Consider the following 12,916-nt stretch of genomic DNA (forward strand, 5'->3'; position numbering starts at 1 on the left):
GGCAGCGAACTCGCGGTCACAGGATCGCAGTTTCGATTTTCAGACCGAGCGTTGTGAGTGTTTATTGAGCAAAAACAACTAAAGCTCCACGAGGCTCCGGCAGGGGATGCTGACGAACCCTGCTGCACTCTTCCACCACAACTTTCTCTCACTCTTACTTTCTGTTTCTGTTGTGCCTGTAATTCAAAGGGTCAGCCTTGTCACACTGTGTCACGCTGAATATCCCCGAGAACTACGTTAAGAGTACACGTGTCAGTGGAGTGCTCAGCCACTTTTACGTTAATTTCACGAGCAGGCTGTGAATATATATTATGATGAAAATAGTTGATTATTCAAGTACAAGGTTATGTGTTGCAGAACCACATAATCATATCGATAATAGATAAGATAGCCACTCTCAAATTTTCCTATGCGTGCCAATTATCAGAGGTATATATATATATATATATATATATATATATAAATGTATGTATATATAGTCTTGAAAATCATTTGGACGGAAAAAATATGAATTCTGTAGACGCGGTCAGACTCGCGAACAAATGAATTTGGGGAGAAGGAGAGTATATTTTAGATTAAAATGTCACTTAGTTTATCTTAATTTTGAAAAAGTATAAGCATTATTTATGGGATGACCCGACATGTATATTCACGCATGTGTACACATATTACGTATATATGTGTGAGCGTTTATGTCAAATATACTGATATGAATCTACAAGAGAATACACAGACACAACAAACATTAGGTGCATTCATGTACATACATATGTACATACATACATACATACATACATGTGTGTGCGCGCGTTCTCATATATATCTTTTTACTTGCTTGAGTCATAGACCTGAAACGGACTTGAAACTTTCTATTCAATTCGTCTGTTTTACCGAACTTCCAAGTTACAGGAACATAAATAAACCAACACCATTTAGTGAAGCATATGTGCTGGTGATGATGGTGTGTGTGGGATAAACACAGACACAAAGACAGACACACATACGAGGACTGATCTGGACTGCTGACATAATATCTGGACGCTTGTCATAGTAACGAAGCAAGAGAACGCAGAGTGAAACCACTTGGCACAAATTGACCTTGAACGCTGCTGTGCACGCGCACTAAATTTTAACGTTCTAGCTCACTTTTGCTGTTTACAGAAATGGTTGGAAGAACGTGGGTAGCGTGCGATCGGCGCATTGACCATTACAGGAAAAGTTGTCATGGCGATGCCTGCTCAGAGGCTTACGCAAAGTTGCAGAGAGTGTATGGAGAGGAGTTCATGAGCTGCACGCAAGTGTACGAGTGGTTCTGACGTTTCGACGATGGCCGTGAAAATGTCGATAAGCGACGAACGCTCTGGGAATCCCGCAACCAATAGAACTGAGAAAAATATTGCAGACGTGTGTGCAACTCTGAGGGAAAATCGTCGAATCACCATCCATGAGTTATGAGAGGATGTGCAGATTAGTTACGGTTCAGTTCAGTCCATTATCACTGAGGTTTTGAGCACGAGATGCGCGTCTGGCAAGTTTGTGCCAAAACTACTTTCAACTGACCAAAAGGACGCGTGGCTTTCCGTTGCAGAAGATATCCTTGATTGTGTCGAAAATGGTGAACGCTTTTTGAAAACGTTGCGTAGGCCTCTGAGAAGGAATCGCCAGGCTTTTGGCAACATTGGATTCAGATTCTCAGCTCAACCTTCTCTGTAATTGCCAATACGACGGTCACACGCTACACACGTTCATTCCGAGCACTGCTGCAAACAGCGGACCTGAGCTAGAATGTTAAATCTCAGTGCGCATGCACAACAGTGTCCAAGTTCAATTTTTGCCAAGCGGCTTTACTCTGTGTGCTTTAGCTTTATTGCTATGGCAACAGTCCGGATAGTTATTGATCAGACCAGATTCACTCACAAAGCAATGCAGAAGAAGATACTTGTTTAGGGGACGTGGTCGCATAGCCAGCCCCTATGCACAAAGACAACTGGTATGTCTGTGTATGATATTTTTAGATTTATGTGAATACATTTCTCGATACATACACAAATGATTTCAAATTTTGACCTAAAGCCAGCAAGTTCAGAAGAGAGGGTATGTCGATTACATCGATCCCAATTTCCGAAAAGAATGAAAGGCAAAGTCCACCTTGGCGAAATTTGAAATCAGAATGTGAACATATACACAAATAATATATCCTCCACATATCTAAGTTTACGAAAATTCTTCTATGAAAAAATAAAGAAATTGTTTAAAAATCAATTTGAAATGCCTACCTCTAAACAAGCTTGTACAACCATTTCAAAATGATTTTTTTCTGTAATCATTAAATATTAAATTTAGAAACATGAAAATTCACTTCCAGTGAGAATGAAACGCAGCATTAAAAAAGAAACAAAAAAAAAACAAAGATTAGAACTGGAAAATATGAAAATATTTTTTTTTTATGCACCCAGAGAAACTGAAAACCACAATCACATTGACAAAAATACTGATAGAAAAAGATATTGGAACATCTTGAATAAGACTCACTACCAAAGAGTTAATGATACAAATGAATTTTCCCCATTGAATAACAATAGATTACATGTAATGACTGCATACTGAACTTAATACGAATTAATACCAATTATATTAGCTAACTCCAGAAAATCAGACATGAGTATCATTAAAATTGAAATATAAAAATCAGACGTATCATTAAGGTTAAGGTGGTATAACACTGAGCGTTATGGAATAATATCCATTCCGTAATTAGTTCAAATTAAATTTCTAACAGAGCATTTGTTGTGTGACTGTGTGTATTTATCATTCTGACTTGAGATATTTTCATATACTACTACACACAAGATGGCGTGTAGTGAATTTTACATAAACATCCACCCATTCACACACACACATATTTTGTCGCTCACAATTTTGTTTCCAAATTGTCGGAAACGGTGTTTCAACCACTTTTGATTGCCTGAGTGGCGATCACACCTGCACAGTTTGAGATAATCCCGACAATATTCGATACAATGCAAAAATCTGCAAACGAAGTGTTCGCTGGTTTGCGAGGATGATTGGTAGGGTAGATCTAAATTTAAAAAGCCTATTTGAAACAGTATTAGATTAAAATGATGTTGATTTTGAAATATTAAATTTACATTCATATCCTAAGAAGATCGAACTTAAACAACGATAATTCATAAATGAGTAATGGCTTTAAATTCAAACTTAGTGCTTCACTCGAATGCTTTATACTGCAACATATACAATTGTGCGAGGTTTAAATAATATCTTAAAATATAACTGAATGTTTGACATGTATTTAATCTTCCGTTGCAAAATTTCAAAATAGTTAAATGCCTTATGCGTAGTAAAACCAGAAACCTAACGTTCAATGGCAGTTTCAATTTGTTAAAATCCTTTATGCATATCGTATGTTTGCAGCTGTTATATTCTATTAATATGAATAAGATACATGTTATATTAATGCATCCAGAAGTTTCTCCAAAAACAAAATTGAGATGATAACAAAAGCATCGAGAACTATATTCTACGTAGACGATGTGAAGCCCCAGTAACTTTATTAGATAGGAATACATGAATGGGCAGCAAACGTTTCAGTATAATGAAGTGATATTTCTGTATTGAATATTAAGAAAAGGAAGTCATATTATAAATAGAAAAAAGATTAGAAATTAATCATTAACAATATCACAAGTTTGTTTCCGTCTTTACGTTCTGAGTTCAAATTCCGCCGAGATCGACGTTGCCTTTCATCCACTCAGGAGTCGATAAAATAAGTTCCCGTTGACCACCTTATTTAACATATACACGCTCACACACGACCCGCATTAGACTCCTCACTCATACTAATATCGAACCGGAGTCTAACAGTGGTCCTTCTGTAGCACTTACTCAGCCTTACCTGCATTCTGGGTCGTCTGGATACCAAAACTTCTCATATTATATATATATATATATATATTTACACCTGCCAGTATATGTCTGTGTGATTTTGACTGTGTTGGTGGGGAAAAGAAATATTTATCAACTATCGAGACACATTCATTCTGCATGTGAAAGTAAATTAGAATCAGAACGATTAGCAACCTGCAAAGGAGGCATTAAATAAGTTAACTGAAACTTTTAAGTGACATATATGTGTACTCATGTTGTCAATGTTGAGGATGCGATACCAGTGACGCCAGCTTCCTTACAACACTCTCTACACGCATGTGAACTAAATATCAAGGAAAGAATTATTGCTTCTGCACCCTTAAATACACTTGACCTGAACTCACCAATATAAGTTTACCATCTAGAAGCCATCTTGAAATCGTCTCAAATCCCTGTATTCTTCTTTAAATATCTGACGAGATGGGTCCGTCCTATGATTCCACACAACTTTAAGTCATACGGAACTGAATCAATCTGTTATTAACAAATATATGTAACTCCTATCAAATATGTTGTGTACAGTTGTCTTTCGTTTGTCCACTCGCTCATGTATATGATTTGCTGTGACGTAAATGAAGCGCAGTACGCTATTCGTAGTTAAATGATCTTTGTAGAGAGACCTTGTTCATTATACCAACTGTTTTTTTTTGTTTTTTAAAAATATTCAGATTTGATTAAATTTTATCTTATACAATACCATGGAATTCTGACTCTATGCGTGTGAATTTTAACGAATTCCTTTTGTTCATTTTCTAAGAACAAGTATTATTTATTAGAAACAATTTGCATTCCAGAAGTTTTGAGGCTTTTTCAAAGAGAGATATTTATTAATTTTTTAAGAAATACAAAACTAGTACTTGTAGCATTCTAACCATTTCGTGAAGATCTCATGGAAGTTCTCCAAGTGTCCAGAACCTCTGTTACAGCCACCTGCGCCTTCTCTTTTAGCTTGGGCACAGCCAAAAGTCAAAGGAAGCAAGGTCTGGACTGTATGAAAGGTGCGAGGTAGGTTGATGCCCATCTATGTCAAGAAGTTGATTACCAGGATGGGAATTTTGACTAGTGCACTGACTTGGTGCAAGTGCTGTGGCCTTTTGCGAGGAAATCTCTACCTGAACTCTCTCAAAATTTTCACAAAATACTCTGTCTCACTTGAGGAAATCTAATGGATGTAGATGATGCTTTTGGTGTTGAAAAAGTGAATCATCGTGAGCTTCACGGTGGACATTCTTTGCCTGGTGTCTTGTGCTAGCGAAAAATAGGTGTTTGTCTCATAGATGTCAATCCATAAGCAGCCTGAACCATTTCATATGTTTATGAAGCGTTTTATACCGATTCAAGCACAAAACGTTATTGTATAGTGAGCTTCTTAATTCCCTTCACATCCTGACTGCATTCCACACACTAGGCAGCTCTGACAAGCAGTGTTTATTAGGTAGTATTGAAAGAGCTGTTGTAGCCGTCTCCCTCCGTCTGAAAAGAATAAAAGTTGGCAGGTTAGCTTATTACACGCATAGTAATGATATACTAAAATTACAATAATGCGGAACAGTTATAACCAACTCGCCTAACAAAAGCCTCAAAACGTAGAGAACGCATCTCGTAAGTGTGTCATCCCACTGAATCGCATGTCTAATTGGATCTATATTTATTTCAATAATCGCGTGGTTCACTCCATATACAATGCTTCAAAGTTCATTTCGGTATACTGTTCTGTGAATTTGTTCTGAGTTCATTTTTCTGAGGATGCCTTTATCCTTATGACACTTCTGTGTATTTCAGACACAATATAACTTCGCTATTTTACAACTTCATAAATTGCCAAACTTCATGTGAATCTTTTAATCATCTATTTATTGATCCTGAGTATTTTCCGTTTCCCTCTTTTCTGCATTGATATGTTTTCCTTTCAATATTTTGTGAATACTTTTAGATGTAATAGACGCAATGTTAAGCAAGTTTTAACATCAAATTACTTGGCTTTCAATTGAGTCTTCTGCAGAGAAATACTTATTTCAACGACATTTTATCACTTCCCCAATCCATTAAATTCTTCTATTAGACTAACGTTTTAATCATTTGTTGAGCTATTTAAACAACATGCAGTGATCATTTAAACCGAACAGTCCCTAATTCAATAAGCAAGTTATTTATAATTGTGCCTTCACTGATTAAATTACACGCTTCCTTTAAACATTGATTCATTCAAATATATCCCTTGTAATACACAAATCATGTGCTAATTTATTGATAGAAATATTTCATTAAATCACTTTGCGCTTTAATGACATATTTACAAACTAAAATCCAGATTTAGAACACAATAAGGTGTAATTAAAGAGCATTGAGATGCAGTAATACCAGTTAAATTAAGGGTTTGGGCATCTGGAACATACCTGGATAACCATTGTTCAGTTAAAGTCTTAAAGCATCACTTAACTTCGTAAAATGACCATAAAGATGATTTAATTTATGCACTCTTCTGTGATGCATTTTAAGAACAAATTTGGCCACTTTGCTTTGGAAGACAGAAAATCTCTAAAAGAATTACAGTTATTGCAATTTTATTGCCTTGCCAAATTCACCAATGGAGCAATAATAACTTGTGACAGGTTTTGAAAATGTAGGATGACCATATTCTTTTCAGTATAACCGAATTTTTAAAGTTAAAAGGCGGGTTTAAAATCTTTCTGAGATCCTTCATGATACGAAATTGGATCAAAGACATCAACAGATCATCCCTGTTTAGACAAGATTTTTCAAGTATCTGGAGATTGCTAATACTATTATTTTCCTAAAGATGCTTAGCAAACTATTTTAATATTCCTTTATATCTGCTTTCTTTATATCTTCAAAAATGCAAACGAGATTACAAACACGAGATCACACGAACAAAATCTATGGAGATGATATAAGATTTAATCACAACCATATATACCATTTGCCGTTATCTATTATTATGCATACACAGGCGCACATACACACACGTGCGCGCATAGACACAATTACATATACAGGCTCACACACTCACACACACATATGCCTATGTGTGTGTTTGCATTGTGCGTCTGTTTATAACTTTTGTTCCTCATATCATGCATTATATTGTAATCGATTTTTGCGCCTATATGAACATTTGTGAATCAGTTTTTCGGCGAACATGCCTCCGTTCGCCGTTATGTGTATACCTGTTGAGATACTATTATGTGATTATGCGTAAGGCTTTGTTACTTCAGGTAGTCAACTGATGCATATGTGGTTTTAAGGTTTGCTGCTTTGTAACCCTGGATTACAATGGGATTTCCTTAAATGAAACAAGGAGATGCTATTTGTGATCATTTCAGAAGATAAGTGAATATTTCCCAAGCATTTTACGCACATCTATTAATCATTTTTAGTCAGAGCTTTAGAATTGTTTCCTTTTCAGGTGTTTCATTTTTCAATTTTCCATGTTCTGTAATGTTTGGAGTACTTCATGCGTAGTTATATCTTCTCATTATTATGCCTGCTTCTGATCTGTATTTAGATTTGAACGTTCCCATCCATAGTATAATCCATCTGTTATTCACACGCCTCACTCTCAATATTCCGTTTCTCTTCCTATTTGGCAGTATTGCTTTGTGCTGGACATTTTTTGTGATCATTTCAAACATTATCGTTTATAGTGTTTCTATTTGTTTCATTTAAAGAAGATACAATTCTTTTTATACTGTATTTCTTTAGGATTTAGGTTTCTCCCATTATTTTCCACTCTCTTTTCATTTTTGACTTTATTAATATTTGCAGACATTTATTGTATATCTTTCTTTGTTTTCTATGTAATTTCCTTTGGTTTATATGAAGTTGTCACTCTGTCGTGCCTTCTTTTCCAGCTGCATACATTATCTTATTTAAACTGAAAGAATTGATATTGGTATCTCTTTTCAGTAAATATGATACAATCATCATTTTTTAATGTCGAAGCTCTTTTATTCGAAAAAAAAACTGCTTTTACTATCTATAATCAATGTTTCCAGCTTTAGAAATATGTACTCGTATTTCATTGATATAATCGCTTATCTTTGTAAGTTACTTGCAATAAAGCATTTCTGTCTTTGTTCGTCAATTTTTATTTGTTTTCCTAGCGTGCACTTTTCTTGTCTTTAATTATTTTAATTCATATTTCATTGCACCTCTTTCTTATATGTTGTAATGCCTTTTGTAGTTGTGCTAGTATGGAAGGAGTCGGGTTTTTTGTAAGATACTCACACATTTAAGTAATCTCTATTCTACAATAATAGAAAGTATACTACATAAAATATTAAAATTGAAAGACCCATCAGTATTTAAACCAAACCAAGGAAGGGAAATTGAAAATTACAGACACAAAGGAATCCAAAATACATAAATTCAATAAAAGATATAAATAATCTCTGAAATTCAAAGAAAATATTAAACATAATATTTTTAAAAAAACATGAGAAACCAGAGAACAAATCATTGAAATAAAATTGCTAATGATTCGATAATTAAATGAAAACATAACGTTTTAGGACACACCAGCATCCGAAGATATTCAAGCATATTGGAATGGAATAAGTAATTCAAGCATGTGACATGATAAAAAAGCGAAGAGCATTAGAAAGGAAAACGGTAACATATATGTACTATGGTACTGCAAGCAGAGACGGCTATAGCCATCAAGAATTTCTCCGACACAAAAATTGTAATCATTTACAAAACCACTTCGATTGACAATGTATCTTGTTCCTAGATTAAATTACCTGACTTAGTACTCATAAATGGCGTGTATCAGCAATGAAACAAATGTGAAAAAGCAATAGTCAACACCTGACTGGTTGCTAGAATGGAAATCAACATCGCCTCATCCAACAAAGAAAAAAATATTAGTTCTATTCTTAATGTGTTCGACAGAATAGAATGTAAATATATAAATCTCTATTCTGTACCATCAATGGAGAACAATTTCTATGTCTTTCTATCGCTGAGTACCTCTCCTGACGAACACATAACCTAAATGTACCAAAAACTACATTGCAGACACTGGTCATTATCTTCAAAACCAGAAAATGCTTTAGTCCCTAGCAACTACTTAGCCTCTATAAAACTCAGGCACGATCTACAAAATAGAAAATACTGCTCTCACATGTATGACGGCAATAGTACTACACACATCCTAGACAGCACTAAATGCAGGTGACTGCTTGGCATGAAGTCACTCACTAGTACCTCTATGTCCCTAAATCACAGGTGTTCTGTTCTTTTTTCTGCTTTTATTCTGCTAGTACTGTGGCCTCTACATGGAACTGGCTAATACCATCTCACTTTCACTCAAAAACTCCCAAGACATTTTCACTTTTCTCTTTGTCACCATTGTTTTGTTTCTTCTTCAGTAACTCGCACTATTTACTATATCTAGTTCTTTCTTACTAATGCACCGACCTACTTGAATTGTCTTCCTGCCCATGTCTGTTCCTTTCTTTTCTCTTTCAGTCTCATAGTTTCTGATATCTCTGTGATTGCCAAGGGTATATTTTCCTTTCTCTGACTAAAACAGTATTTCTTAAAACTACTTGGAAACATTCTACGATTGCAAGTCTTCTTTATATATGTGCAAGTTAGAACTAAAATATACCTAATTTTCAGATATTCATCGCTTCATAGTCTGTGATAGTTACTTATATTCATACGACAGAACATATTATAGCAGTGAAGCTTGATTTTCATATGAGAATCCTGATGTTTTTGAAGCTCAGAATTGCTATAGCATTTATAAGTTATTTTACCTTCTTATTCAGAACATAACGTCAAACTGAACATACCAGTATGAGGAGGCGATCAATATTCATAGTCACAACGAATCCCGTTCACATTAAAATGTAAAAGTGAATTCAAGTCAACATTTAATTCTAAGCTCAGTTAGATCTCTCTTAATGACTTTCGACTGACGTTTTCCTAAAATCCAACGTATTCAGAAGCGTGTAGAATATTATTTCTAATATTTTATTAGCAAAACTAGGCAAAATGGAAGATGGTGCTAAATTTATCATCCTACTGAGAAAAGATAGCACTCTAGAATATTTCACACACCTGATGAATGATTTATCACTAAAAAGAAAAACCAGATAAATAATTAATGATTAAATGAAGCGTGACAAGGGCTAGGTAAGTACACTCAGCAATCATTATCGCAAGAATGTATTTTTAGTATACAAATCAGGATATTTCACCTTTTTTTCTGCTGGATGCACATTAAACAGGTGAATGAGGCGTTAAAAACGTTGATACTAAGGTTATTGCTCATTAGTAACCATATACTCGGAAATGAGCGATAACGGATATGAAGTTGATGCAAAGAATTACACATGTAAAATGTTACATTAAACGCTTTGGCTCTGAAATACATCAACTCCTCTTTAGAATGCAGGAGTATAATATAAATAATCTACATGAGATCATGTAAACATACAGACCGCTCTATGCAAGACATATACTTTGTTCAAATATTTGCAGGCTATTGGATGTTCTATTGACATATCTTTCAAATAACACATACACGCGCGCGCACGCGCGCACACACACACACACACACACACACAAGCACACACGCACTCACACGCACACGCACTCACACACCCACGCATATATATGCATACATACGTACGAATACACACATATATACTGCAGATAGCAAGATAGATAGATAAATAGATAGATAGATAGATAGATAGATAGATAGATAGATAGATAGATAGATAGATAGATATGAGTGTATAGAATGTGACTGCGCATAAGATAATAAACGCACTCACATATACACGCGCGTACACGCATACACACATCTTGTAGTGAAGACCTCGTTAAAAATATTAGATTGAAAAAAGTTATGTATCTTTAAGTAGCCAAAAAAATTGGTAAGTAACAACTAAAACTGACTTTGACTCTAAATATCTCTGGTTAAAAGATATTAGATAGAAAAAAAAGTCATGCAGGTTTTAGTGATGAAAAAATGTGATATGTTATTGTAAATCTTTCACACACGGTACTCTCTGGATTATAATAAGGTCCACCGTTACTCACTGGCGGCCAATTTAAGAATGAAACAAGATGGCAATGATTACAATGTTTAAGACAAGTTAGGTCCAATAAATGTGTAAATTTGTCGACCTAATATGGTTACATACTACGATGTATTCGAAATCAACTTCAAATAGTAACGCCGTTCTGCTCCGTAGGAATGTACCATTTAATGTCCAGGAGTGGTCAGTAAGCCTGCTGGCACTTCAGTATGCTTGGTGGTTCGTTGGATTATAAGAATTATAGTTTTCTAGTGAATAGTTAAAAATTATTATAAGAACAGAATTACTTTTTATCTACACAAATTTGGGCAAATTCGCTTTAGAGTCTGTTTTTTTCTATTCTGCTCTATCTCTAGTAGCACGCAATAGGTAAATTCTTCTAGTTGTATTTCCTCTTTATCATAGTAAACTCTTCTAGTTATATAAACGCTTTATAATAGTTTATCTTTTAAAAATGCTTTGACAAGCTACATATACAAAATGGAGTTTTAATAGTTTTAATTCGAAAGAGTATATGAGGAACTTTTAATTTGATGATTGATTGATGTTGTAACTATATTCTGTTTCATTCCACATGTTTTATTGCTCTTGTGAGTTTTGTTGCTTTCTTTACTTATAAGCAAATCATAATCTTCAAGTTAAATGTCAAACACAGTGTGTTTTGCATTTTTCAAAAATATATAATCAGCATTGCTTTAATAGTTATAGTGGTAATTCTAAACAAAATAAAGAAACAACGTAACACTATGTTAAATTCAATAAATTAAACAAAAGTAATCAACGAGTAGATCAAATCGCACAACTCATAGATTTACTTTCTATCTGAACATCACTTTGTCGAGGAGTGAATCTTTTACGATCGTCTACGCCGTCTTTGTAAAGTATGTGGTAGTGTCCATGTAGTGTCAACTACGATGCTAAAACTTGGTGATGGACGCGGGCAAATGGTCTAGAGTCTAGACGCTGCAGCTGCGGCTGTTGATAATTGTAGTTGTGGCATATATCTCCGTTACAATGGCGGTGGGATTGGAAATGTTGATTTCGCTGTTGCTGTGTATCACTATGATGTTGCTGCAGTTAACGTTGTAGTTAATTCTGGTTGTTATTGTTGTTTGCGAGGATATTTCGGTATTGTTGTTGCTCATGGTCATGTCTCTGTTATTATGTCGTTTTCTGTTTTGGCTCATCAATTTGTTGACATTCTTGTTTCTTCAACAAACGCTGCGAGGGCGGGAGACTCATCTCTCTCTGTGACTCTGTGAAGCGGAGACTTATGATGGCAACTTCTTTTCTTACCTCTCACTTGCCAAATAATATCGCTGCAATGATTAATATATTGAGAATGTTTTTTGAAATAAAAAATTTCAAAAGAATTTTGTGTCAAAATGCTTGAGGAACCAACCAATCCAAGAGCGCCGTTCTTTATTTTTCAACAAAAGGAACAGCATAAATTTAAGAAAAAGATGAATCAGACGGAAAAGAGACAACAATCTATTTAAGATTTATGGAGGAAAGGAAATACGCAGCATTCAGTCGAAAGCATATAATAACAATAATAATGATAATAATAATGATGATGATGATGATGATGATGATGATGATGATGATGATGATGATAATAATAATAATAATAATAATAATAATAATAATAATAATAATAATAATAATAATGATGATAATGATAATAATAATAATAGCAACAGAAAAAAGATGGTATAAACACACGCCAGAAAAGGTCACAGAAAACGAGAAAGCAACCATACTCTGGGATATGCCAATACACACAGATAGAGAAATTAAGGCAAATAGACCAGATATAGTTGTCAAAGATCATGAAGGAAAAAAATGCCTTCTAATTGATGTTTCAATACCAGCAGATGACAACGTTT

The sequence above is a fragment of the Octopus bimaculoides genome, chromosome 15, assembly GCF_001194135.2.
Source record: "Octopus bimaculoides isolate UCB-OBI-ISO-001 chromosome 15, ASM119413v2, whole genome shotgun sequence".
In the NCBI taxonomy this organism is placed as follows: domain Eukaryota; kingdom Metazoa; phylum Mollusca; class Cephalopoda; order Octopoda; family Octopodidae; genus Octopus; species Octopus bimaculoides.